General features: G+C 41.4%; 4 long non-coding RNA genes across 14 annotated transcripts in view; 2 read left to right on the top strand and 2 right to left on the bottom strand.

Moving 5' to 3' along the window:
* LOC139041474 (uncharacterized) overlaps positions 1-7,901 on the bottom strand; it is a 28,771-nt gene extending 20,870 nt beyond the window's left edge. Inside the window, exons 1-2 of one of the 2 annotated variants that reach the window (XR_011496682.1) lie at positions 7,602-7,901; positions 851-1,521 (exon numbers count right to left, since the gene is read on the bottom strand). This is a non-coding gene — a long non-coding RNA (uncharacterized lncRNA). Of the gene's footprint in view, positions 1-850; positions 1,522-7,601 lie in introns of those variants that run through there. The other variant, XR_011496701.1, reaches the window with a different exon arrangement.
* Positions 6,276-26,806, top strand: part of LOC139041481 (uncharacterized) — a 28,865-nt gene continuing 8,334 nt past the window's right edge. For 2 of the 7 annotated variants that reach the window (XR_011496731.1, XR_011496765.1), the window contains exon 1: positions 26,590-26,727. This is a non-coding gene — a long non-coding RNA (uncharacterized lncRNA). Of the gene's footprint in view, positions 7,442-7,961; positions 8,055-26,465; positions 26,728-26,806 lie in introns of those variants that run through there. The other 5 variants (XR_011496729.1, XR_011496727.1, XR_011496707.1 and 2 more) reach the window with 5 other exon arrangements.
* LOC139041513 (uncharacterized) lies at positions 10,791-12,619 on the top strand. Its single transcript, XR_011496804.1, has 2 exons — positions 10,791-11,140; positions 11,949-12,619. It is a non-coding gene; the product is annotated as an uncharacterized lncRNA (long non-coding RNA).
* LOC139041501 (uncharacterized) lies at positions 16,156-26,579 on the bottom strand. 4 transcript variants are annotated; one of them, XR_011496787.1, is made up of 4 exons: positions 26,443-26,579; positions 26,068-26,258; positions 22,783-22,835; positions 16,156-18,286 (listed from the first exon to the last, which is right to left on the bottom strand). It is a non-coding gene; the product is annotated as an uncharacterized lncRNA (long non-coding RNA). The 4 variants fall into 4 exon arrangements; XR_011496784.1 differs by having other exon boundaries at positions 22,783-26,258; XR_011496781.1 differs by having other exon boundaries at positions 16,156-22,835.

Here is a 26,806-nt window from a genome sequence, read left to right as displayed (position 1 = left end):
ATAAATGTACATAAATAACTAAATCCAAGATGGGAGGTGATAAATGCCATTAGGGTGTGCTACGTGGGCATTCAGAGAAAGGAGGTTCCTTCCCATAAGGTGATCAGGAAGTCTCTGGTAATATGGGACTGATCATTAGAGATCAAGCGCAGTTTGTATACAAAGGGATGAAATGGAGCGCCCTCTCTGGCAAAGGTGCAGGTTAGCCAAGCAAAGTTATGTATGAAGCTCAAGGCAAGGAGTTTGCTTTGTATAAAATGTAAGGACTATTAAGAAGAATATCAAACGGTAGAAGATGGGACCAGATCCAGGAGGATCTTAGATGCCAGACCTGGAGATGAAGATTTCATTCAAAGATAGTGAGTAGTAGTGAGGGTTTCTAAGCAGGGGAGTGGTATGATCAAGTTGTACTCCAGAAAGTTGGTGTTTCTGTGCAGAATGAAGGAGAAATTGAAAGCAGGAAAAGGAGGAAGGAGGCTATCGGAGTGTCCAACTGAGAGAGAATGTAATCCAGAACCAGGTCAGAGGCCTGCAGAAGGGAGGAGCACATACAAAAGCACATGGGCTGAAATTGTTGTACTTAATCACACGCTGTGGCTCGTGAAGACTTAGTGTCCCCTATGTGGCTCTGGAAACATGAAACTTGTAGAAACAGAGATAAGAGTGGTTGTTTTCAGGGGACAGGGGGAGATGTTTAAAGGGTACAAACTTTCAGTTTTCAGATGAATAAGTTCTGAGGATCTAGTGTACAGCATGGTGAGGCTAGTTAATGTAGGGGAGGAAGACATTTCCTCTTCCCAAATGTGGGTTCGTCTGGCCGGAGAATGAATTAAATTCACCTGAGACAGAATAGCAAGAGAAAATTAAACAAAGCTTTATGAGGAACCATGGCCCGGGGCCTTTCTTCCCGAAGGAAGAAAGGGCACCAAAGAAGTGGGGTGCACAGAGTGGTTATATATCCCCAAACAGGGTGTTTCACGTATGATTGAAATGTCCCTTTTACAACAGTCACGAGCCTGCTCTGTCAGCACAGCCCTTGATGGAGGCAGATAGGTCTGCTGTCTCAGTGAACGCTGCGGGGTGGCAGGTGTGTTGCCTCGGGGCTGGGGGATCACAGATGAGCGCAGCAATCAGTTCCTTGACTACAGAGAGGGAGGCACCTTTACAGATAGAGATTTACCTTACAGATGTAAATGTGTCCTAACAAAGGGCAAGTTCCACTCCTCAGAGCCTCCTTCCCTGTCCCACTTTATCAAAAGCAATCAGCCTCAAATAATCCTGATGCCAAAGAGACATATCTTGGGGTGGCCAATTTCAGGTCCCTACAGTCCCGCCTTTGAAACTAAAAGTTTCACAATCCAGAAGCTGAGTGGTAGATTGTTTCATCTCACTGAACACATTTCTTAGTCCTGGTAATAGATCAGTCCAGTTAAATTCATTTTAGAAGGTGGCGACGCAGGTGGGCTCCCAAAGTTAGGCCTTTATTTTGGAAGCAAGCAATCAGGTGTTTAAGAAGTATTTCTATGGAAATAAAAAGAAAAACAAGGTTAATGGTTGGAGCAAATTATAAACTAGTTCCTGAGTCCAGGAGGCAGCCAGTCAAGAAGACTTCTGGATGTCGGAGTGAAGCATCTTTAGCAGCTTGAAATGTCTCTGATGATGTCATCAGGCATTCAGATATCTTTCTGAGTGGCTTACAGCTTACACAGCAGCAGACAGGAATCTCTCAAGTTTTTATCAAGTCATTCAGCTTTAGTTTGCAAGGCTTCAGGAAAAAGAGCAGGTTCAAATCTCAATGATTCCAAATGAAAATGAGGAAAAGATTGAAAACATTAGTTTGGAGATTTGTAACCAGATATTTCAGCAGAAGAATTCAGGATCCAGTCCAGTTCACAGGTGGAAAAAAACCCTCAAAGACAGTTAACAAAGCTAGGATCTAACATCCACAAATGTGTCTTATAGCTTTTCACTGAAACGTAGTTCTTCTCTCTAAAATCACCCTCATTTTTACCAAAGATAGCCAAATTAAGACTAATTCGTTTGCAAAATAAGTTTAGTTTCAAGAAACTTGGCCCAATTATTTACATAAGTGCAGCAAGAATAGCAGTTGATCATATAGGCTCTTACATCTGCTTTGCTGAAATTTTTTATGAGGAATCTCAGATTGAACTTTAAAGACCTCTCGAGGCCAGGAAAGCCACGCCAAGGACTTGCTGTCAGATTTTGCCTACAGTACCTACAGATTTGGGTGGACTCCTCTCTTCTTGAGTTCCCCCAAAATATTCCAAGTTTCCTTACATCTGCCAGATAAGCAAGCTTCCTTACTTACCGGGTAAGATTGCCATAATCTCTATACACAAGGTACCAGGCCCATGTTTCCAAGTGGCTTTATTTCCAGAAAGTCAACCTTATTCCTCAAAGGCAGTATTGTCATATCTGAGTCTGTACGTTTCTCTCAAATATGACATTCCAGTCAAAGCCTTGGTAATACAACCAATGTCCTGTTATAAGGAGGACAGATTCTTATTGAACTTATGCAAATAACAATATTGCCATGAAACAACCATACTCACTCACTTACTAGGTTTCCAAATTCTGGAGGGATCAGGTAGGGAGAAAAAGATAAATGTTTCAGTTTTGTTCACAAAGGTATAATTTCACCAAATTGGTAAGTCATAGTTAGCATAAGAGAAAAAGAGAGAAAGATCTCCTTGAATCTGAGAAAACAAAGCAACACATCAAAAACAATATTTCAAACAAAAGTCATAAAAAAATTATAATCATCCTCAGTTCATTCAGTCCCATATAATCAGTTCTTGATCTTAAACTTCTGTTAACAGTTTTATGGGGTCTTCAGTTTCTCCACTACATTTCTGTACTTTCTTACCCAGTTCAGTTCTATGATCTGAAAGTTTGTCAGAAACCTGTATTCCAGAGTAAGTGTCAGAGTCCTTTTTATGAATCCCTCTGAAGATGAGACATACTTGCAAAAGCAAAAAGCATCAGAGTAAAACAACTGACTGTAAATAACAAAAGACTTAAAAATGACAATTGACAGAGAAACTTGGTTATTTCTGTGACATACAACACCTTAAAATGATAGTTAGAATTATGGCTGATAGCCAGGACAGATCAGAATTTTAGGAATGTTATATAATTTTCAAAACACTTATATCAATAACATTTACCCACATAATACCAGCTAAGAAAGATTATCATCACTTATATGACAATGCTTCCAATGTAATTTAACAGACCAATAAGCCTAATTAGTTTAGAATCTTCCACCTTATAGGAAGAGAGAGCAAATTTCTCTGTGAAGTCCCAGTGGCCCTCTGAAAATCCCCAGAGAAATCCTCTTCCTTCATCCAGGTCAAAGGAAAGCCTTTATTTCAGGACTTGAATATTTTTGAGGAAGAAGCTTGTCAAAAATATCAAAGGTTTTAAAACATTTGTGAAACAATGCTCAGGTATCAACAGCAAAAACAAGAAAAACCTTAATAGAGAGACCTCTGTCTTTTTGCATAGGAGATTATCTTAACCAAACATAGATCTTCTTCTGGAAACTTACTCAGAAGGAAAAACCTTTTATAATTTCTTTATCAAGAGCAGACGAAGAGTTTAAGAAAATTATCATTTTTAGAGAGAAAGCCAAATTCTAATTCTTGTACCAGTTTACTTTTTCATATTAAAACCCATTTACCTAATTAGATTCATTTCAATCTTAACCAACTTGACCAGGTACAAAACTCTTTTCAGAATTTCTATAACTTTGTTTTACATTCAGAATTTGTCCCATGCTTTCTTTCTTACTTTCTAGTACTTTAGGACAAATTTATCTTTCTTAATCCAACAAAATATTTCCATTCTTTATACCGTCTTTACTAAAAACACACATTTTACTTTCCTTGAATACAGAGCATTTTCCTTATTAATTTCCAGTAGCTTTAATTACATGTGTTAATTAGACTTTTAACCCTTACAGACCATAGTAAAAAACTAAAAACTAAGCAATTAAGAATTATCTTTTATATCAGCATTCTAAACACTTCATAATTTCTAGAAACATTCCACTTCACAATAAAACACAAGGCATACTTTCTAATAGACCCAAATGTTTTTAGCCTCTTTGCAATAAGAAGCCAAAAGTAGATAAACTTACATTTAATAATTAATGTCTAATATCTTATTTGGAAATGATCTAGTTACTCAACGAATTTTATCATTTAAATTAACCTAGCAAAACTTCAAAATTTCAAGTTACCAAAGATTTTGGAAGTTATTTTAAATACACATACCGTAAACTACAATTATTGCTAAAAAAAGTTATCTATAAACTCTTATTTCATTTATATCTAAACCATTTGTTCCCAATAATTATGTTTAGATTACCCACAAAAACTTTGAGACATTAGACAAACAGCTATCATTTAAAGTTATTATGCTGACAAATTTCTAACAGAAAACATGAACTTTTTTGACTAGTGAACCCAGGCTGCATGTTTGCATCACATCCAAATACTGACAGCTCTTTAGGACATGCCTTTTCAATCAAACAAACAAAGTTAAACTTTCATTAACCAAAGATTAATCCATATCATCTTAACTTAAAAGACATTGGGTTAATTTCCATTGCATTTAGAATTTATGTAAGCGCTGACTTTAATCCAATTAAACAGAGCTCTTAGTTTGGGCCATATCACCCGGGGTAAAAATATCACACACACATAGACACACACAGACACAGCACTTCCACAGCAATTGTTTTAAAAATCACTCCATGAATCTGGTACAATACAAAACTCCCTAGTTATGAATCCAAATTTTGTTCTGAGCCTTTTTACTAATATTTCTGGAGAAGACACTCAAGATGCTAGATTTTTTTTCTCAGCAAGGGCACACTTATGACCTTTCCCCTCTTTTTTTTTTCCTTCAGTCTTAGGATTAGTGATGGTCTAGATAGTAGTTCCTGGAGAGGGGAGATGATAATCCTTTTGAGATAAAGGAACTGGGTGGAATCTGAACTGCCTCTAGAGCTGTATGTCCAGTCTTGCAAGGATTTTCCAAGGACAGTTGGAAGTTACTGGGTTTAACTTAATGACATTCTAGATTGACCTGCCTGTCCAACTACATCACAAAGGGACAGAGAAACTCCTCAAGTTTTCTCCAAGCTGGAGTTTCTGGGGCATAAGCCATCCAACTGAAAGCGTTTCCAACTTTAAAATGCACCCAGGGGGTGAGTCTCTTAGGATGCTTGAGGCATTCCTCATGGTGGTAAAGCTGGTGTCCAATTGACAAGGCCAGAGAAAGGGTGCAAAGGCGCCTGACCGCAGGCATCAACATAGTTATAAGATCTAGTCAAATCCCACTTAGCCCAGGGCACTTAGTCCCTGAGCCAGCACAGGTGAGCCAGGCAGGGAAGCAGGAGGCAAAGGCCTGGAGAACAATGGAAAAGAGATCAGGCCTCACCCTCATGGCCTCTTCCCCAAGGGTTATCGAGATAGAGGTCACACAGCAGTTCCCGTGCAGGGGCACACAACACCATCAGGACAGTTCACAGAATAAACCACAGGTCTCCTATTGTCATAACCAATTCAGTAGGCACCTAAAATGCTTAACAAGTCGATCGCCAAGAGAGGGCACCCCACGTGGTTGCTGGGGTGATCAGGCCCAGAAACCAGAGTGGGGGCTCCCAGAGGTCGAGCCTTTCACACTTTAAAGATTTCTTTGTTTCTCAATTGCAAAGCTCAAAAAGAGCCCAAAAATGGTCACTATCACTTTAAGAGAGAGGAAAGAAAAGGGTCCATTACCTTGAAAATCTCCCGAACCTAGGGCAGCATCCTACTTGTTCTGCCTGTGGGGTTCCTATAGCAAGGGATGATGGGGCGCATCCCTCTGCATTGCATCTCTTGTACGCCTTCCCTATTATGCCTGGCAGTCGTTAAGTGCCAGGTGAGTTGTCCCAAAGATCAAAGAACAGAGAAAAACCGTGAAGAATTTTTCCTCCGGTCTGGGGGACATTCTACCCAATTGCATCCTGGAGCCATTCTCCCAAGAAGGGGTTCCCATACTCAACCAAAGGTTAGAGTTTGGTACTTGCCTTGAACCGGAGTCCTGATTGGGACTTACCCACAGTTCAGAGAGTGATCAGGTGCCAGAGGAAGGGATCCCAATCCAGCCTTAGGAAAAGAAACCTTCCACAGGAGTCTTGGAGATTGGCGACCATCCTAATGATTTAAGTGGCCGACCCGTGCCCATGTAAAATTTGTCTATTACAGATAGAGTCAGGAAGGAATGGATTAATTCATTTTCCATCACCCTCAGGCTTAAGGTACTGATTCTATTCAGGCTGAATGCCACGATTTGCCCCATAGAGTAGCCATGGGCAAGCAAACATGGATTCATACAGCTGTCTGAGAAGGTTCCCGATGGAGCAGTTAATTTAGATCCATCCTTGAAAAAGAGAAAGGCACAAGGAAAACTAGAACTTCGGCTCCCAAGCTGGTGAAGCAAGCTGGCTCAGCAGCCAAGGAGTCAAAAGAAAGACTTCCTGGGCTCAAGGCCTGGAAATAGCGTTCCTCTATTCAAATAGCGTGGGTACAGGGCCTATGGGCAGTGAAGAGCTGCAGCATGGCAGCAGGACCCATGGCCAGGACTTAACAGGTCTTAGTCTTATAATATTGCATAAGGAAGCATTCCCAGAAAGACGCTTTAAAACATACTCAAGCAAAGTTGATATAACCTCTTCATAAAAAGAAAATCAGCTCAAGCATTCCAACCTTTACAATCTTAACACATAGACCTTTATATTTCACCAGTTCAATTATAACCTGAGTCAGGGTTTAAACCTAGTTACCATTTTCTTGTGTTTCCTTTTCAATTTGGCTTTTTTTCATAGATACCAATAAAAATTATGATGAGAGCTCTCACAATTTTTTTCCCCAATTTAGAAGTTTTCCGAATTTAAATGATCCATCGTCTGGCTGATTTGACGAGTAGGATCTTAACAGCGACTCAACCAAAGCTTAACCAAGGACAAAGAGGCGTCCCCAAAAGAGATCCAGAAAGTTCACTCCCAAAAATAGCCTAAGAAAGTAAAGGCAAGCAACAAATGTTGAGACGACAAAGGCCCCTTATGAAAGCAGTTGGGACCTCTTATGACAAACTTCCCCGAGAGCTTACACAGCCAGACAAAGAGAGCCAAGCTCTCAAGACAAACTTTCCCAGAGCCCCAGTCTATGTGACTGGCTGCCAAGATGCATGCCGGTACATGCATCCTCCAATGGCGGAGACCAGAAAGGTCACAAAGCCAAGCTCTCAAGACATAGAACAAGACAAAAAGCCCAGACAACACGCTTATAGAGATGCCTGTGTTGTATGACAAACAAAAAGACAGAGACAAGGAAAAGTCTATCTCTGGGAGGAAAAGGATCTACAACCAGTGAGTACTCAAATCCTAGAGTCGCTGAATCCGAGAAGCTAGCCCCACCAACATTTTCTCCTGCTAATCTAAATTTAGAAGAGCAAAAACCTCACCACTCTTGCTTCCTTTGGACTCTGCAGGCAGAGATCCGGGAGACTGATGTGGTAAGAACTCTTACCTCTTGCCGGCTCTCGTCAGGGGTCTGGGATCTCTCAGCCGCAGCAGTCTAGGAGCAAGCAGTGTCCAGCCAGGGAAATTTCAGCCTGCCAACTACGCCAAAACTGTAGGGGAGGAGGACATTTCCTCTCCCCAAATAGGGGTTCGTCTGGCTGGAGAACGAATTAAATTCACATGAGACAGAATAGCAAGAGAAAATTAAACAAAGCTTTATGAGGAACCATGGCCCGGGGCCTTTCTTCCAGAAGGAAGAAAGGGCACCCAAGAAGTGGGGTGCCAGAGTGGTTATATACCCCCAAACGGGGTGTTTCACATGTGATTGAAATGTCCCTCCCACAATAGTCACAAGATTGCCCTGTCGGCACAGTGCTTGATGGACACAGCAGGTAGTGGTCTGCTGTCTCAGAGGGCGTAGCTGGAGGCAAGTCGATTGTCTGGAGCTGGGCGGTCACAGGTGAGCTCACCAATCAGTTCCTAGCCTAAGGAAAGATGCTTAATCATTAAGAAATGCCAGCGTTGGGAGGGGGAGGGAAGTTAGTTCCAGGAGGTTACCAGAGTAGCACAATAAAATGCAGATTTTAAGTCCTTGTCTTTGGTATTGATTAAGAGTTTTAGAGAGAAGGTCATCTCCTTTCTTCTTCCTGGTACAGAGAGGGAGGCAACTTTACAGATAGAGATTTACCTTAAACATGTAAATGTGTCCTAACAAAGGGCAAGTTCCACTCCTCAGAGCCTCCTTCCCTGTCCCACTTTATCAAAAGCAATCAGCCTCAAATAATCCTGATGCCAAAGAGACATATCTTGGGGTGGCCAATTCCAGGTCCCCACAATAACAAAAGAAAATCAAAAGAGACACGGGAAATTGAGCTTCTGAAAAGGCCCGAATCAGTTCCCGAATTTGCAGCCTTTCCTCCAGACTCTGGTTGGCTTCGTGCTGTGATTGCAATTGCTTAACAAAGGGGGTATCCCAAGCCAGATTGCTAAGGCGAAAAGAAAGAAAGAAAGAAAGAAAGGAAAAAAAAAAACTGGGAAAACAAGTTTTTTCACCGTGGTCTGCTATGACAACACCTAAATCAAATCTAAGGAAAATCTTTGTTCTATATGTCTGTCTGTATCTATATATGTTACAAATGTGTGATACTTTACCTCCAGATGGTACAATTTCTAAAGAGCTCTATTCCTTTGACTTAAAGTAAACACTTACAAAAAAGTTTCTCTAAGAAGTATTAACCCAAATGTCTTTCAAGTTAACATGACATAGATTAATCTTTGCTTAATGAAAGTTTAAGTTGTTGGTTTGATTGAAAATGCATGCCCTCAAGAGTTGTAGGTATTTGCATATGATGCAGGCATGCAAGCCTGTGTTTACTAGTCAAATAAGCTCAGGTTGTCTGTTAGAAATTCGTCAGCAAAATAACAGCTATAAATGATCAGTTTTGTCTGATGTCTCATGAGGTTTCCGTAGGTAATCTGAATATAATTGTTGGGAACAAATGATTTAAATAGATAAAAGTGGATACAATAACTGTTTTATGGTTTGTATACTTGGGGAAAAAAAACAGCTTCGAAATTCTTTTTGGTAACAATCTTCAGTTTTGCCAAGTTAAGTTAAATGATAAAAAATCTGAGTATCTGGGTCATTTTTGGATTGGATAGAACACTGAAACACTATTGCTAAACGTATCTAAGTTTATCTACTTTTGCCTTCTTATTGCAGAGAGGCTAAAAGTCTTTGGGTCTTTTACTGTAAAGTGTGGGGTGTTTCTAGAAATTATGAAAAGTGTTTAGAAGGCTGATATAAAAGACAATTCATAATTGCTTACCATTTTCGTGTTTCCTACGGTTTGTTAAAGGTTAAAGAGTTCTAATATATGTGATTAAAGCTGCTAGAAATTAATAAGAAAAACAGCTCTGTATTTAAGGAAAGTAAGGTGTAAATTTTTAGTAAAGAAGGTATGAAGAATGGAATATTTTTGTTTGATGGGTTAAGAAAAGATAAACTTGTCCTAAAGTACTAGGTGGAAAAAAAAAAAAGAAAGACTTTGGGACAAATTCTCAAGGCAAAAAGAAAGTTGTAGAAGGTCTGTGAAGGAGAAATTCTGAAAGGAGTTTTATGCCTGGTGAAGTTGGCTAAGATTGAAATGAATCTAATTAAGTAAATGGGTTTTAATATGAAAAAGTAAAGTGGTACAGAAATTAAAATTTGGTTTTCTCTCAAAGGATAATTGTCTTGAACTTTTGGTCTGCTCTTGATAAAGAGGTTATAAAAGGTGTTCCTTTGAGTAAGTCTACCTAAAAGACAAATCCGTTTTGTTAGTATAATGACTGAGGTCACTCAAGACTTTTGATTGTTTCTGTTGTCACTTTAAATGGACACCTGAGCATTGTCTGACAGTGAGCGTTGTTTGAACAAGTGTTTTCAAATCTTTTGATATTTTTGACAAGCTTCTCCCTCAAGAATATTCAAGTCCCGAATGAAGGCTGTCGTTTAACCTGGTAGAAGGGGGAGGATTTCTCTGTGGATTTTCAGACGGCCCCTGGGACTTCGGAGAGACATTTGTTCTCCCTTCCTGTAAGGTGGAAGATTCTAAACTAATTAGGCTTCCTTGGTAGCTTAATTTACATTGGAAGCATTATCAGATAAGCGATGATAATCTTTCCTAAGTGGTATTATGTGGGTAAATATTACTGATATAAGTGTTTTGAAAATTAGATAACATTCCTAAAATTCTGATCTGTCCTGGCTATCAGCCATAATTCTAACTATCATTTTAAGGTGTTGTATATCAGAAATAATAAGTTTCTCTGTCAATTGTCATTTTTAAGTCTTTTGTTGCCTACAGTCGGTTGTTTTACTCTGATGCTCTTTGCTTTTGCAAATACACTCATCTTCAGAGACATTCATGGAAAAGACTCTGACACTTACTCTGGATTACAGTTTTCTGATAAACTTTCAGATCACAGAACTGGACTGGGTAAGAAATTACAGAAATCTAATGGAGAAACGGATAACCTCATAGATCCTCCTAACAGGAGCTTAAGCACAGTAATCAATTATACAGGACTGTGTGAACTGATGAAGATGATTATGACTTTTTATGACTTTTATTTGAAATATTGTTGATTCTTTTGATGTTTGGTTTTGTTTTGTTTCCTCAGATTTAAGGAAATCTTTTCTCTTAGGCTGACTATGACTTACAGCAATTTACTGATAGTATACCATTATGAGCAAAACTGAAACATTTATCTTTTTCTCCCTACCTGATCCCTCCAGAATTTGGAAACCTAGTAAGTGAGTGAGTATGGTTGTTTCATGGCAATATTGTTATTTGCATAAGTTCAATAAGAATCTGTCCTCCTTATAACAGGACATTGGTTGTATTACCAAGGCTTTGACTGGAATGTCATATTTGAGAGAAACGTACAGACTCAGATATGACAATACTGCCTTTGAGGAATAAGGTTGACTTTCTGGAAATAAAGCCACTTGGAAACATGGGCCTGGTACCTTGTGTATAGAGATTATGGCAATCTTACCCGGTAAGTAAGGAAGCTTGCTTATCTGGCAGATGTAAGGAAACTTGGAATATTTTGGGGGAACTCAAGAAGAGAGGAGTCCACCCAAATCTGTAGGTACTGTAGGCAAAATCTGACAGCAAGTCCTTGGCGTGGCTTTCCTGGCCTCGAGAGGTCTTTAAAGTTCAATCTGAGATTCCTCATAAAAAATTTCAGCAAAGCAGATGTAAGAGCCTATATGATCAACTGCTATTCTTGCTGCACTTATGTAAATAATTGGGCCAAGTTTCTTGAAACTAAACTTATTTTGCAAACGAATTAGTCTTAATTTGGCTATCTTTGGTAAAAATGAGGGTGATTTTAGAGAGAAGAACTACGTTTCAGTGAAAAGCTATAAGACACATTTGTGGATGTTAGATCCTAGCTTTGTTAACTGTCTTTGAGGGTTTTTTTCCACCTGTGAACTGGACTGGATCCTGAATTCTTCTGCTGAAATATCTGGTTACAAATCTCCAAACTAATGTTTTCAATCTTTTCCTCATTTTCATTTGGAATCATTGAGATTTGAACCTGCTCTTTTTCCTGAAGCCTTGCAAACTAAAGCTGAATGACTTGATAAAAACTTGAGAGATTCCTGTCTGCTGCTGTGTAAGCTGTAAGCCACTCAGAAAGATATCTGAATGCCTGATGACATCATCAGAGACATTTCAAGCTGCTAAAGATGCTTCACTCCGACATCCAGAAGTCTTCTTGACTGGCTGCCTCCTGGACTCAGGAACTAGTTTATAATTTGCTCCAACCATTAACCTTGTTTTTCTTTTTATTTCCATAGAAATACTTCTTAAACACCTGATTGCTTGCTTCCAAAATAAAGGCCTAACTTTGGGAGCCCACCTGCGTCGCCACCTTCTAAAATGAATTTAACTGGACTGATCTATTACCAGGACTAAGAAATGTGTTCAGTGAGATGAAACAATCTACCACTCAGCTTCTGGATTGTGAAACTTTTAGTTTCAAAGGCGGGACTGTAGGGACCTGAAATTGGCCACCCCAAGATATGTCTCTTTGGCATCAGGATTATTTGAGGCTGATTGCTTTTGATAAAGTGGGACAGGGAAGGAGGCTCTGAGGAGTGGAACTTGCCCTTTGTTAGGACACATTTACATCTGTAAGGTAAATCTCTATCTGTAAAGGTGCCTCCCTCTCTGTAGTCAAGGAACTGATTGCTGCGCTCATCTGTGATCCCCCAGCCCCGAGGCAACACACCTGCCACCCCGCAGCGTTCACTGAGACAGCAGACCTATCTGCCTCCATCAAGGGCTGTGCTGACAGAGCAGGCTCGTGACTGTTGTAAAAGGGACATTTCAATCATACGTGAAACACCCTGTTTGGGGATATATAACCACTCTGTGCACCCCACTTCTTTGGTGCCCTTTCTTCCTTCGGGAAGAAAGGCCCCGGGCCATGGTTCCTCATAAAGCTTTGTTTAATTTTCTCTTGCTATTCTGTCTCAGGTGAATTTAATTCATTCTCCGGCCAGACGAACCCACATTTGGGAAGAGGAAATGTCTTCCTCCCCTACATTAACTAGCCTCACCATGCTGTACACTAGATCCTCAGAACTTATTCATCTGAAAACTGAAAGTTTGTACCCTTTAAACATCTCCCCCTGTCCCCTGAAAACAACCACTCTTATCTCTGTTTCTACAAGTTTCATGTTTCCAGAGCCACATAGGGGACACTAAGTCTTCACGAGCCACAGCGTGTGATTAAGTACAACAATTTCAGCCCATGTGCTTTTGTATGTGCTCCTCCCTTCTGCAGGCCTCTGACCTGGTTCTGGATTACATTCTCTCTCAGTTGGACACTCCGATAGCCTCCTTCCTCCTTTTCCTGCTTTCAATTTCTCCTTCATTCTGCACAGAAACACCAACTTTCTGGAGTACAACTTGATCATACCACTCCCCTGCTTAGAAACCCTCACTACTACTCACTATCTTTGAATGAAATCTTCATCTCCAGGTCTGGCATCTAAGATCCTCCTGGATCTGGTCCCATCTTCTACCGTTTGATATTCTTCTTAATAGTCCTTACATTTTATACAAAGCAAACTCCTTGCCTTGAGCTTCATACATAACTTTGCTTGGCTAACCTGCACCTTTGCCAGAGAGGGCGCTCCATTTCATCCCTTTGTATACAAACTGCGCTTGATCTCTAATGATCAGTCCCATATTACCAGAGACTTCCTGATCACCTTATGGGAAGGAACCTCCTTTCTCTGAATGCCCACGTAGCACACCCTAATGGCATTTATCACCTCCCATCTTGGATTTAGTTATTTATGTACATTTATTTATTTACTTATTGCCTCAAAAAAAGTGTTGAACAGAATTGCACAAGATGCTGGGGATAAAAAGGGAATATAGTCTACTGGTGAGATAGTAACAAGCCCTCGATTGAAAAAATACAATATATCAAATATGATACTGGATGTTAATGAACTCTAAGTGATCAGATAAAGGTTGGCCTAGATCTGTCTGTGGAGTCTCAGAGGAGTGGAGTGGAGTTCCAACGTAAAACATGTTTAGGCATTAATTAGCCAGTTGGACAAGACGGGGAGTTGGGAGGGGGTGAGGTAGGTAAAGGAGAGGCAGACAGCACAGATGGAGGGCATGGCCACAGGAGAAATCACATTTGAGGAAGGCACGTTGTTGACTCTGACAGGATAGGGTATGCTGAGAGAATAGCAACTGAAGGAGAAGACACTGGTCAGGTAGACAAGGATCAGGTTTTGCTTTGCTAAGAAGTTTGGAGTTCAGTCTGTTAGCAAGCATGCTGAAAATGTCAATCAAGGGAATTGCAAGATTGGACTGTGGGTTAGACCCAGGTGGTGAAGTGGATTCCTCCAGAGACACAGAGAAACTTTAAGCAACCTGGTGGAGGTTACACATCTGATCCATCTTTGTATTCCCTGACTGCGCCCAGCACAGTGCCAGGCACGTGGGTTATATACAAATTGTGTTTGTTAACAAGTGAAAGAAAATGAGATCACCACTTTCAGACTAAAACACAAACAGAAGTTTATTAGCTTTAAGCTTCGCACTTCACCTGCATTATTCAGATCACACAAGTATAGGGCATCTTCTAGCTTCCTGAACCTTTTGATCCATGTCTCCGATTCTTCAGACTCGTTCTTCATCACTGGGTTCAGGAAAGGCTGTGAGACTGGCCTGATTTTCAAAGAGCTTGGGGGATCTTTGGAGGCTGAAGTCTCAGCAGTAGGGTTTTCTGGCTGCAGATCCTCTTCTAGAGTTTTCTACCAAAACAACACAACTATCTCACTGGCAACACAGTCACCACCTAGATCTTCTCCAGTCTCTTGGCCAAAGATGAGGCCATACAGCTAGCGAGATTTACTGTAATGTCTGGCTTTGTAAAGCTTGGAGGATGGGTTTCAAGTCCTGAGTGCTATAGGACTACATCTGTGAAGCCTTCCAGGATGTAAATTACTGTGTTGAATGTTTTCTATGTTTTTAAGAGAAGGGTGAAATCATGACTTTAATCAGTTTGCATTTCTGATTTTCACAAAGAAAAGGTTTTTGTAACTGGTTGAGATTTTTCTTGACGTTCTATACTAGTGGGATTCATGGAGGAGGGTCTTCAGGAATTGCTTATAACTTCTCCACGGAATAACCTCTGGACAATGAGCCTGAGGTTCTTGACAAAGAATGACTGAAAGAATAGTGACATTGTCTTAGGCTCATGGGCTCCTTGTAATGGACCATAAAGAACTTCTAGTTCTGTCTGTCCTGTTAATTTAACTAAGGAAGACGAGGCCCAGAGAGTGGAAGTGACTTACTGAGATCAGGCAGTGAATGGTAGACACAGAACTATAAGGAGATGTAGAGGTTATGTCTAGCTCAGTTTGGCATCCTAATCTCATGTCTACTGCAAAATAGAGATGTTTTTAGAATAATGGACAACCTAGTCCCGGCAGCCATGACAGGCATTCTGTCACCTACCATGTACAGAGTGGCATCCATTGTTTGATCTTCACAACTTCATTTTTCCAGGAATTTTCTCTCCTGCCGAGCCATATGGTTAGGGAGAGAACAGCCATATCTAAGTGTACAGTGCAGGACTGGGTATCTAATGCAAAGGGACCAATGCACTCATTGTTCAGTGATTTTGGAACGATTTGTGAGAGATGAAGACAGAGGGATATACAAACAGAGATCATTCTGTGTGAGAGGTAGGAACTCTCACAGGTTTTACACACTGTGTACTGGAAATGAGAAAAGGCTGATCTGTCCAGAAAGATAGAGACGGACAGAGAGAGAGAGAGGGAGAATGAAGCTAACAGCAGAGAGAAGAGAAAAGATATAGGACGTCATGATGAAGTTCAAGTCCCTGATTTTACTTCACTGTTACTTGTTACATTTCTAACCTTAGGTAGCATAATACGCTTCTCTCTCCTTCCAATAAATTTAGTAGAGTTTCTTCTCTTAATTTCAATCCAAATAATCTTAACTAACTCACCATAGAATTATGACTCTAACTTTTGAAAATCATCTGTGCTTCCCCCAACATTCAAATACCTGTATTTCTCCAATATAGTACCTTTGTCTCAAACTTCTCACATAGAAAGTATGAAAATCCCATAGGTCTAAAGAATAGTAATTGAGATTAGAAGTCCAGTTTTAGTTGGTTAACAAACATGGATTAACCTGCTGCTGGGAAATGTGAAGAATTGTTTTGTTTGAAATAATAGAATGGTACATGATATGGTACCCACATGGATAACAAGCAACCAGTAAATTTTAAGAGATTGATATAAAAGAATTCTACTTGGATAAAATCAACTTTGGGAAGGGCTGAAAGTTTTCATAAAATAAACAGAGTAGTGATTCTTATACTTTTTAGAGCTTTAGATCACTTGAGAAATCCAACGAAGGCTTTAGATAATCTACCCAGGCAAATGCACATTTGCATGCAGGATGACTTTAGACAGTTCAAAGAGGTCCTTGGATCTGAAAAAGTGATTTTAATAATTTTATATTTCTTCAGATAGATCAACACTCTCTTTGACCACTAAAGACAGGGAAAGGGGGAATTTGTATGAACCTGAATTAGGCTGAACTAAGTAAGTGAGTGAGTACTAACTAACACACTCTATACTGTTTTCGTCCCACTGTGTCAGGAGGAAGTCCACGTCCCGTGATTGGCATGTAAGACTGTTCTCGTTCTCGTTCTTGCCTATCTTCTTTCAATCCCACATATACATCTTTTTCTCCAACCACCTAAAACCAGAAAACACGAAGCTGTTTTGTGCCTTGTGCATGCTGCTCCCTCTGCTGTAAAAGCCCTTCTTGCCACTCAGGCCTTGGATGGTTGGGGTCCTACTCATCCTTCAAGATTTGACTCATATTTCACTTCTTGTGGGAAGCCTTCTCTTACAGACAAGCTGGCTGAGGGGCGATTCTTTGTGGCCCCTTTATCCACCTCAGCACTTATCGTGGAATGTTGTAATCATTTATTGACTCTCTCTTCTACCAGAGATCTGGAGACTGGCCTGTGAGATAGTCGTTTATGTATCCTCAAGGTCTGGTTAGTGACCAGGGCATAGCTGGTTCTCAAGACATGGTTACTGAATGAACAAGTGAATGAATGAGTGAGTTTCTCCGGGATCATAAGAAAGTTGGTTTACCACACCTCTGCTTCAATTCCCCCTTCTAAAAAGTGGGACAATGAATGCTACTTATGCAGGAATGTGACACAAATCAATTACTGCAGAGATGCCATAAAATCCTCAAAACAGAGGCAAAATAAAAGAGCAAGGTGTATTTTTTAATAATCTGATTCACAATAGACGATACTCAAGGAGAAAAGCATCTGCTGTTGTTTCTGGCATGGCAAGAGGCTTGCCAAAATTGACATGATTTTCTAAGACATTTTGAAGTGTGAAGTGCATGAAGAGGCCTCCTGCCATTTTGAGATGAATTATGGTCTAATCTGGGCATTTAAATAAAAACAACGACAGAAAACCTCAGGATGCTTTTCAATTCTGTCTGCATCTTTTCCTGGCTAAGTGCTGGGAATATTAAAAATGTAATTTAACTGCTTGCAAGATTTTGTTTGCAAAATCAAAGAGCCCATTACATTTTAAAATGTGGTGTCTGGGGAAAAGGTCACCCTCAGTCTCTGGAAGCTGAATTTAAGATGTTGAAATAGGGGGCTGGCCCTGTGGCCAAGTGGTTAAGTTCGTGCGCTCCACTGCAGGTGGCCCAGTGTTTCGTTGGTTTGAATCCTGGGTGCGGACATGGCACTGCTCATCAAACCTTGCTGAGGCAGCATCCCACATGCCACATCTAGAAGGACTCACAAGTAAAATATACAACTATGTACCGGGGGGCTTTGGGGAGAAAAAGGAAAAAAATAAAATCTTTAAAAAAAATGTTGAAATAGGTCTCAGAACCACCCTTTATTTTGATGGCAGTGGGAGGATTGGTCACAGGCTTCAGAACCATTGCACATGCTACAGGTCCAATTTCTTGCGGCAGGTGCCAAGCCCATGACCAGGTTGTGGAGAGAGGTTTCTGCAGCGATATCAGCTAAGGCAGGAACCACCCCACACTTGAAGAGGTTTCTACCTCCCTTCTCTGCCAGAGGAGATTCTCAAAGTCAAAGAGAGTCTGACATCACGGTGGTGGGTGGAAACCAAAAACCAAGAAGGGGGGGTTAGCCCCGTGGCCGAATGGTTAAGTTCACATGCTCTGCTTCAGCAGCCCAGGGCTTCACCAGTTCAGATCCTGGGAATGGATCTCAACAAGCCATGCTGAAGCAGCATCCACATAGCAGAAGCAGAAGGACCTACAACTAGAATATAAAACCATGTACTAGGGGAATTTTGAGAGAAGAAGAACAAAAAATTGGTAACAGATATTAGCTCAGGGCCAATCATTAAAAAAATAAATGAACAACACCAAAAAAAAAAAAAAAACCAGAAAGGAGGACCCTACCCAGCATCAGAGAATAGAAGGTGAAAGATGAGTGAAGCTCTTCCTCAAGCTCCACATACCCAGGTGCATACCATTTGTTTAGTTGTGTCTTGAGTCATCTCAGGAATGTCAGGCTGCACTGGAGTGGCAGAGGTTCCCTTTCCTCTGTTTCCTGAGAAAGATAGAAAAAATGGAAGGGTTAAGTTTGGTCTCTTCATTGTAACACTTACAGCCAGGCAAATAAAATGTTGAGGCCCTTCTATGTGTTTGGCACTGTGTTAGGCGATGGGGATATGGAGGTAGATCAGAAAGATCTGGTTCCTGCCCTGATGGAGCTGACAAAGGGGAGGTAGGTGCTAAACAATTACTCAAAATTATTATTTAATTACAAACTACCATAAACACAACAAAAGAAGATGTGAAAATATTTTGTTTTAGGGTAGGGGTGGGAGTGGTGGAGAACCAGAGGAGGCTTCTTGGAGGAAGTGACACTTAAACTGTGGATCCAAAGGGTGAATAGGAATTTCTAGGCAAAGGTGATGGTGGGTGTTCACAAGGAGCAGAGAGTTCCAGATAAGCAGAGACAAGAGCCTGTAGAACTGCCCTGAATCAGGAGGACTTGCACAGTTTGAGGAGTGGGCAGCAGCTTCCTCCCATGGCCCTACCTCTTAACAGAAAACCAGGCATTTCTGCCCCCTCTCTCCACACAGGTGTATGCCTCAAAGATCAGGCAAAACCTCTCTCTTCCACTTTCCCTCTCCTATCAATAGTCAGAGGGTCTGAATGGGATGAGGTTTGAACAGCATCTCTAACCCAGTACCCCCACAATTGGCTTCGGTTGTATTCCTAGCATTTATCACTATTTACATTATTTTAAGTGAAGGAAAAGCTTTCTGTTTACTGCAGGTGAAAAAGGTCCAAGTTGCTCCGAGTCATAGAGTTTGAGAGTTAAGGGGATTCTAGAAACAGTATAGAGTATACAGGCAGGAAGATGAACTTTGGTGTCAGCCCTGAATGCTAATCTTGAGTCTTCCCTCTCCCAGCTGCAAGCTTTCAGATCCTAATTTTGCCAGTTGTGAAAGGGGAGAAAACCAGTGATTTACCGTAATGTTGTAGAGATAAAAAATTACCTACCTAAAATACTTAACACAGGGAAGATGCTCAAAAAAAGGATTCATTGTTTGTTGTGTCATTATTATCATAACACCTTAGGCAAGTCTAGTTTGCTTAATTGAACACTAATTACGATGGGCCAGGAATTGTCCTGGGCACTGTTCACATGCATCATCCCTGTTAGTATAAGATCTAGATCCTAGACCCTGTCCCAGGCCAGTTTCTCTGCACTTTTAAAAGTTTCTTTAGAAGAAAATACACACTAGTCTCCCTGGTCTCCTTTAAGCTTCCCTTTCTCCCCCCTAACATCTACAAGCGTGGAAACAGGTCATGGTTTGCACATGTAAAAATCATTTGAGAAATCTGAGGCAGGGCTGATGTTTTTTCTTTCTAACACAGTGGGAAGGATCATCTGTGTAGTCTGCCAGTTGAAGGTTTGTACTGGAGAAAATAAGCCAAGCTGGCTTCTAGAGATTTCCAGGTGTTGGAAGGGCCAGGTTTTACAATGCTTCCATGAGTCTGATGGTTACACATCCAGCCCTGCCATCAGCCCACCAATGACTAGAAACTAGTGGTCTTGAGCACTGGCTGCATATTAGACCCCGCTGGGGAGCTTTAAAAATTGCCAATGATTGGGCGTCACACCAGGCCAATTAAATAAGAGACTCAGGGTGAGAACCAAGCTCAGCACCTGTGAAGAATTCCCTCGGTAATCCTAAAGTGACACCAGGGTCGATAACAACTGATTTAAATAAAGGATTCTGGCCTCATTGGGTCCACTGAATGAAGCTTTGTGAGAATATATATATATATATATACACATCAATATATATGTTTGTGAGAATAATATATATCAAAGATCTGTACATGCCAGACATTTCCCACACATTTTCTTACTTGAAGAATAATGCTCTGTGGTAGAAAGCATCTCCATTTGACAGATAAGGTAACAGAGGCAATAAAGGCTTCAGTTCCCTGCTTAAGATTACAGAAGTGGGGTTAGGTCTTGGATTCTAACGCATTCATTCATTCAACAAACATTTGTTTAATGTTTACTACATGCTGGGCACTGTTTTAGGCACCACGATACAACAATGAGCAAGAGAGAATCTTCTCAGGGAGAGTGCGTTCCAGTGGTGAGGACAAAGAGAGACATAAAATAATGTCAAATAGTGATAAATGCTATAAACACAACCAAAGCCAATTATGGGGGTAGATAGAAATGCAGTTGCTATTTTTGATAGGGAATCCACCAAAGGCCTCTCTGAAGTGACATTTAAATAGAGCCGTGAATAGAAAAACAAGGGAGAAAGCCAAGCAAATGTCTGAGGAAAGAGCATTCCAGGATAAAGCTCTGGGGAGAGCAAAGGCCTCAAGGGCGTGGTGTTTGGTGCATTCAAGCAACAGTTGAGAACAGAGCCGAGCTAACCCAGGAGGAAAAGGGAAGAGAAGTGGGTCAAGTGTCATGCCATGTGATTTGAGTTAATTTTTTTTTTTTTTTTTTTTGGCTTTCAGCATTTGTTCCTCCTCTGGTGATTACCCACTTCTACTGTTAGCAACTATATTTTGCTTTGTGGAGACCACTCCTCCCCCATCCCAGTGCTGTGGTTTGGTAGTATTAACCCCCAATTCCAACTCTAAACCTGGTCTCTGCTTAGTTGAAGACTAACGTGGTATCTCAATCACGATCTTGGTTCAAAGATGGGCATAAGACTCAATCTGAGCCTCAGAGGTGAGAGGAGATATCTGCTATAATTTCTTAGCTAGTAATGTTCTCTCCTTCCTAGAAGGACCTACCAAAAGAGGGAGCTGTACAGATATGATGACATAGCTGCCATGGCTATTTTGCTATTGCAGAGGAGTGCCCACCTGGAGAAGTTGGAGGACTACCACGTAGAGCCTAGAGATTATGCCAACACCAAGTAAAGCAGAACAGAGAGCCAGAATGAAAGCAGATCCTTGATTTTGACACCTGAATGGTTAGATCAACCCACACCTGTAAGGCTTGCTGCTGCCAGACTTTGCACTTACATAAAACAAAATCTCTTCATGGTCTATACCCACTGAGTTGGGTTTTCTGTCCCTTTGTATAAGTAGTTGTAAGTAAGAATTACTATAGCTATTTTTTTTCCTTGATAAAAGGGAAGGCAAACTCTTAGCCATTTTTCTGTCAAATCTTGAGTTACAGGTCTTCAAGCAATGTTTGAGGGGATCAATGAGCCTCTGAGGCTACCTTCATTCCCTCCTAATTATCCCCCATCAGCAGCCATGCTATAGCCCTGCTCCATGATTGCTGCTTCTTCCTCTCCCTCACTCACAGGCCCCACAATGAAGAGATGCAAAGTTGGGCCCACACTTCCTTATTGTGAAATACCCCTTTAGACCTTAGACCATACCATGTTTGGTGGGCTCTAAATGTTTTGTATTTGTCTTCATGGGAATCCATAGCATTTCTTGGATCTGTGGCTTAAAGTCTTCTATCACTTTTGGAAATTTCTCAGCCATAATTGTTTCAGATATTGCTTTAGCTCCGTTCTCTTCCTCCTGTCCTTCTGAAACGTTGATTACATGTGTACTGAGTATTGTCAGCATTTCCTATATGTCTCATATACACTTCTTTTTGTATATTTCATTCTCTTTTTTCATTCATGCTTATTATTTTAAGTCTCCAAGTTTGTGGTAATTTGCTACAGCAGCCTTAGGAAATGAATACCCTCATTCTCAGTCGTCCAATCCTGGCATAACCAACCCACAATCCCCTGTTGTAAATTCCCTCTGTTTGAAATACCTGGTAATGTTTCTCTTTCTCCACTGAAACACAAAATGATATACCACCCCCCCACTCTAAACCCTCAGAACCTAGTATTTTGATCCCAAGGGGAATTAGTGAACAGTTGATGTGTAGTTGACACCAATGCATATTTTTTCACCTGTCATACTTAAAACTTGCTAAATGCTAAATATTTTGTGCAATTCATCCTTATCATTTCACTTAATATTACATCTTGGAAATGTTCCTGTATTGGGCCAACCATGTTATTTTACAGCTGAATACTTTTATCAATTGAATATACTGTAATTCAATTAAATGGTCCCTGAATGATCGTTTTGCTGTTTTCATTTTTAAAAACACTTACCAAAAAAAATTCCTGCACTAAACTTATATGTAAATCTGAGAGGATTTTTTGTGAGATATCAGTAACATAAGTCCCTAGCTTTGGGATTCCTAGATCCAAGGGACTATGTGACTGAAATTCTAATGCATAATACCAACTCTAACTTCTTCCATAAGTGTACCTATCAAAGGGCTATCACCAGAGAATGCTTCATGATATAATAATATTTGGAGAAGTATGCCTTTTATGATCCAACTGGCCTAAAAGAACAGCCATCAAGGCAATCATCACTCCTAGTCTTTCTTCACTGGTGAGGCATCTACATTTCTGGGAGTAATGAGATGAAACACAACAAAGAAACCACTTAAGCTAAGCAGCATAGTCAACAATAGTTCTGGGAAATGGGAGTGATCTCAAGGAACAAAATAACTCAACTCACCTGTAGGAAAGTCAGAGGAAGCTCTGCTCAATTACTCAAGAAAACTCTGTCATCTGTGCAAGGAAAGGAGCCATAAGATGGGTGAACCATATCATTGCACTGAAAGAAGGTGCAATAAAGCTGGAAATTAAATTGATACTGAAGGAGCTTTTTGATACTTGTATCATTCAGGGTGCATGCAGGAAACAGAAACTACTTTAAGTATCTCCACTAGAAAGGGCTTTACTATAGGAAATTAGACATCCACAGAATTATTGCAAGGGCTAGTAGAATGGAGTTTGGTGTCTGCTGCTAGGCTCAGGCTCAGGGTCAGGCCTCAGCAGATGTAGTCCAGAGATGGGGGAACTGCAGGAAATTCTGGCTGATGTCTCCGTGCCCCTGACCATGAGGTTGGTGACTAGGCAGTGCAAAGTGCCTTTTGGCCACTGGAAAAACTGATGCCTGCCAGGGCCTGGAGTTCCTACTAATGCCGGAAAATAAATATACGAAATGTCCCTGCTGCCCTTCACTACCCCTTCTGCCTTTCAAATCTCATGCAACTGCATTACATTGATGGAACTTAAATCAATTCTGGAACCGTGGCATCAAGGGAGTTTTGGAAACGTTCTTTTCAGCCCTCTCAAGTATGGGAAGTACTGCAACACAAGAAAGAATGTACAAGGAGATGGAAATGGGTGTTGAGTGTAAATAGATGACATTTGGTGAAGTCCCCAAGCAGGAATTTCATGGAGCAATACTTGTGCATGTGACAATCAGGGAGTCACGTAATGCTTATGAGTAATTTAGGAATGCTTTGTTAGTGAAAATCACTTATACTTGCTTGTCCAGTATCCTTCCTCCATTTGTATATAAATACATTCTTCTCTGGGATCACGGACTACTGTCAATCTCCCATCCCCTCCCTTAGCCTATGCTGTGGCCACCTTGTTCAATTAACTCTATCACTTTCTCCACCCATCCTTCCCTCCCTTCTTCCCTTCCCCCCCACTCTCTATCTCTGTCTCTGTATCTCTCATTATTTTTTGGTTCTGGTTCTTCCTGAAGTTCTATTTTCCCTCAATTTTATATGTCATTCCATAGCCTTTAAAGATATTTCTTTTGCTTATGTTAACAAAAGGCAGTTTCTGTTTCTAGCAACCAGATAGCCACTGGTAAGAATTTCTATCTCCTTCTTACCTATCAAAAGTCAAGCAAGGGGGCCAGCCCCGTGGCTGAGTGGTTAGGTTAGCGTGCTCTGCTGCAAGTGGCCCAGTGTTTCATCAGTTTGGATCCTGGGTGCGGACATGGCGCCGCTTATCCAGCCACATTGAGTCAGCATCCCACATGCCACAACTGGAAGGACCCACAACTAAGAATATACAACTATGTACTGGGGGGCTTTGGGGAGAAAAAGGAAAAAATTAAATCTTTAAAAAAAAATGTCAAGCAAGTTGTGAGATATATGTCCTGGGTTTTGCAGAGGAGTTCTAATGGCATATAATCTTATTCTCTTCAAATAAAAAGGATTGTTAGATTTTTAACTAGTTTGCTTTGTTTATACCTCATAAAACTTTTCCAAAAATGATACCATAAATCAGAAAATATGGCGTCCTGAGCTTCATGTCACTTTGGACATATGAATAGGTAAGGCATAGGTATGCAGGGCCACAAGCTAGACAGCTGATGACCGTATCAGCTGCTGAAGGCCCAGGCAGGGAAGAGAAATTTGATGAAGCTGCACTCTCAAGAAACATTAATAATCCAATGAAGATCTGATATTAGCCCGAATCTGGAAATGAGCTATAGTAGAAGTAGCTCCTGCCTTCTACACTTTCTGTAATTTCTTTCCAGGCCTTCTTAGGAGAGACAGGCTTATGCCTATGACATCTTCTGATCCTCTGAGAAATGACAATAATGCAAGAACAAAGTCCCAGATCCATTGATATTTCCACATTCATAACATTTATTTTTCAGAGCTGCTAGGAGTTACGAAATATGAGATAAAGCCTCGGGACAAAATGGCACCAGAAAACCTCTTTGCCCTTCCTGATTATGTGCTGATAGTAGGGGACCTGTGGATGGCCACTTTCTCACTGTGCTAACATGTTCTTCCCTCTGTGTGAGCGCATTCCTGATGTCTCCCTGTGATTCCAAATTTCCTCCTCTTACAAGAACCCCAGTCAGACAGGATTAGGGCTCCACCTTAATGGCCTCATGTAACTTAATCACCACTTTAAAGTCCTTGTCTCCAAATACAATCACCTTCCGAGGTGCTAAGTGTTAGGTCTTCAACATATGAATTTTGGGAGGATACAGTTAAGCCCATAATGGTAACAAGGATTCAAAGAAGCCCAACTTTTGGTACAACTTACTTAAGGTCTCTGAACCTCAGTTTATTCATCTGTGAAGTGGGTATAGAACAACACAACTCCTGGGGCTATTGGGAGTATGAAAAGGGAAGAGCCGTGTAGAATGTCTAGCCTGTGCCTGGGACATGTGAAGTGTGTGTGCATTAAAGCCTTATGCCCCTGAGTCAGGCAGTCATTTTGGTTACCGTTTAACTCAGCTGCTGGGATGCTCACTCAACAGCACCATCTTCCTCTGATTTTACCTTCTTGATCATGAAGCCTAAGTTGTTACCCAAAGCCAGTGCATTTCAGAGCCAGGATTTCCATCTAGGCCTGAGTGATTCCAGGCTCATGCTGCCTTTCTGCATGGATGGGGGCTGAAGGGGTAGGGGAGGTGCTAAACTGGCGAGGAGAAGTTACCTGCAGGCCCTCAGCTTCTTTGGATACAACCTGCCCCTAGAACTTAAAAGTCTCCCAACATTTGCATCTGTATCCCCCACCTCTACTGGGTCCTAGAGGAGAGGGCAGTAGATACTGAGCTTCTCAAATCCAGGACTGTTTTCACTACCAAGCCAAGGGTGGAGTCAGCTCTGGAACTCAGCAGTGTGCTTAAAGCCCCTGCGCCTCACCACCACGGTACAAGCTTCTGAGTTTCATAGGACTTGCAGGAGAACAGGTATAGAGTATCAAGAGCCAAGACTCCGAACACAAAGAGCCTGCATTTACTCAGCCTTATCGAGGAATTCATTTATCAGTTACATATTGGTTTTAGCCTCTCTCTGGTGCCTCAGTTTCCTCATTTGAAAGAAATAATACCTACCTCATGGGGGAATTGCAAGGATTCAAAGAGTTAACATTGAGAAAGCACTTAGAATATTGCTTGGAATATAGGAAGCACTATATAATTGTTAGCTATTAATAATAAAAATAACATTATGAGCAATATTATTATACTTACTCCATATGAATTCTCACCCCATACGAATTGTGGGCTTCTGGAGGAGAAGGTTAGCATGCCTGAGGCAAAGTCATCCGTTCCGTTCGAAGCCAGGGAACAAGCGGGTAAGGCAGATGACCCAGGATCGGACATCCGCAGGCCTGGTGGACAGGCTGTGCCAGAGAGCGAGGCAGGGTGGAATCCCAATGATCCTGGGGATGGAGGAAAGGGAGGCTATTGTCGGGGTCTGCTTCTGAAAGCCATGAAAAGAGTAAGCCGGCCACCCATTAAATGGCCTAAATTCAGACAGGTCCAATAGGGCCCTGGGGAAAGCCGAGCCGCCCGTCCCCGCCCCGCGCCCACCCCCCCCACCCCCACCCCACCACACCCACACACTTTGTTCCAGAGGCCGCAGGACTGCCTCAGGCGATACACAAACTGGGACCTGGAGGCCCGGGGCAGTACAGTGATCCCGAATCCGTGTTTCAGATCTCAGAAGTGCTCCAGACACCCGTGGGAAACTCCAAAAGTTGGCGATCCGTCCTGCTACCAGTCCCGCACAGCTACGAGTGGCTGCACGGAGGGTGCTCCATAACCGACTTGAAGCTGAGGATGCAAAGGAAGACAAGATGATGAAAAGGCAGGCCGCCCTGCTCGCTGTGGCCCGCCAGTCTCCTCAAGGTATCCTGAGGGAGAGGGGGCATATGCCATGGGTGAGTAACCCCGGCCCCCACCGAGGGGCCAGGAGGCCACCCACAAT

This window comes from Equus asinus, chromosome 1, assembly GCF_041296235.1.
Source record: "Equus asinus isolate D_3611 breed Donkey chromosome 1, EquAss-T2T_v2, whole genome shotgun sequence".
NCBI lineage: Eukaryota > Metazoa > Chordata > Mammalia > Perissodactyla > Equidae > Equus > Equus asinus.
The sequence above is the reverse complement of the archived record's forward strand: the minus strand, read 5'-3'. Positions and strand labels throughout refer to the sequence as shown.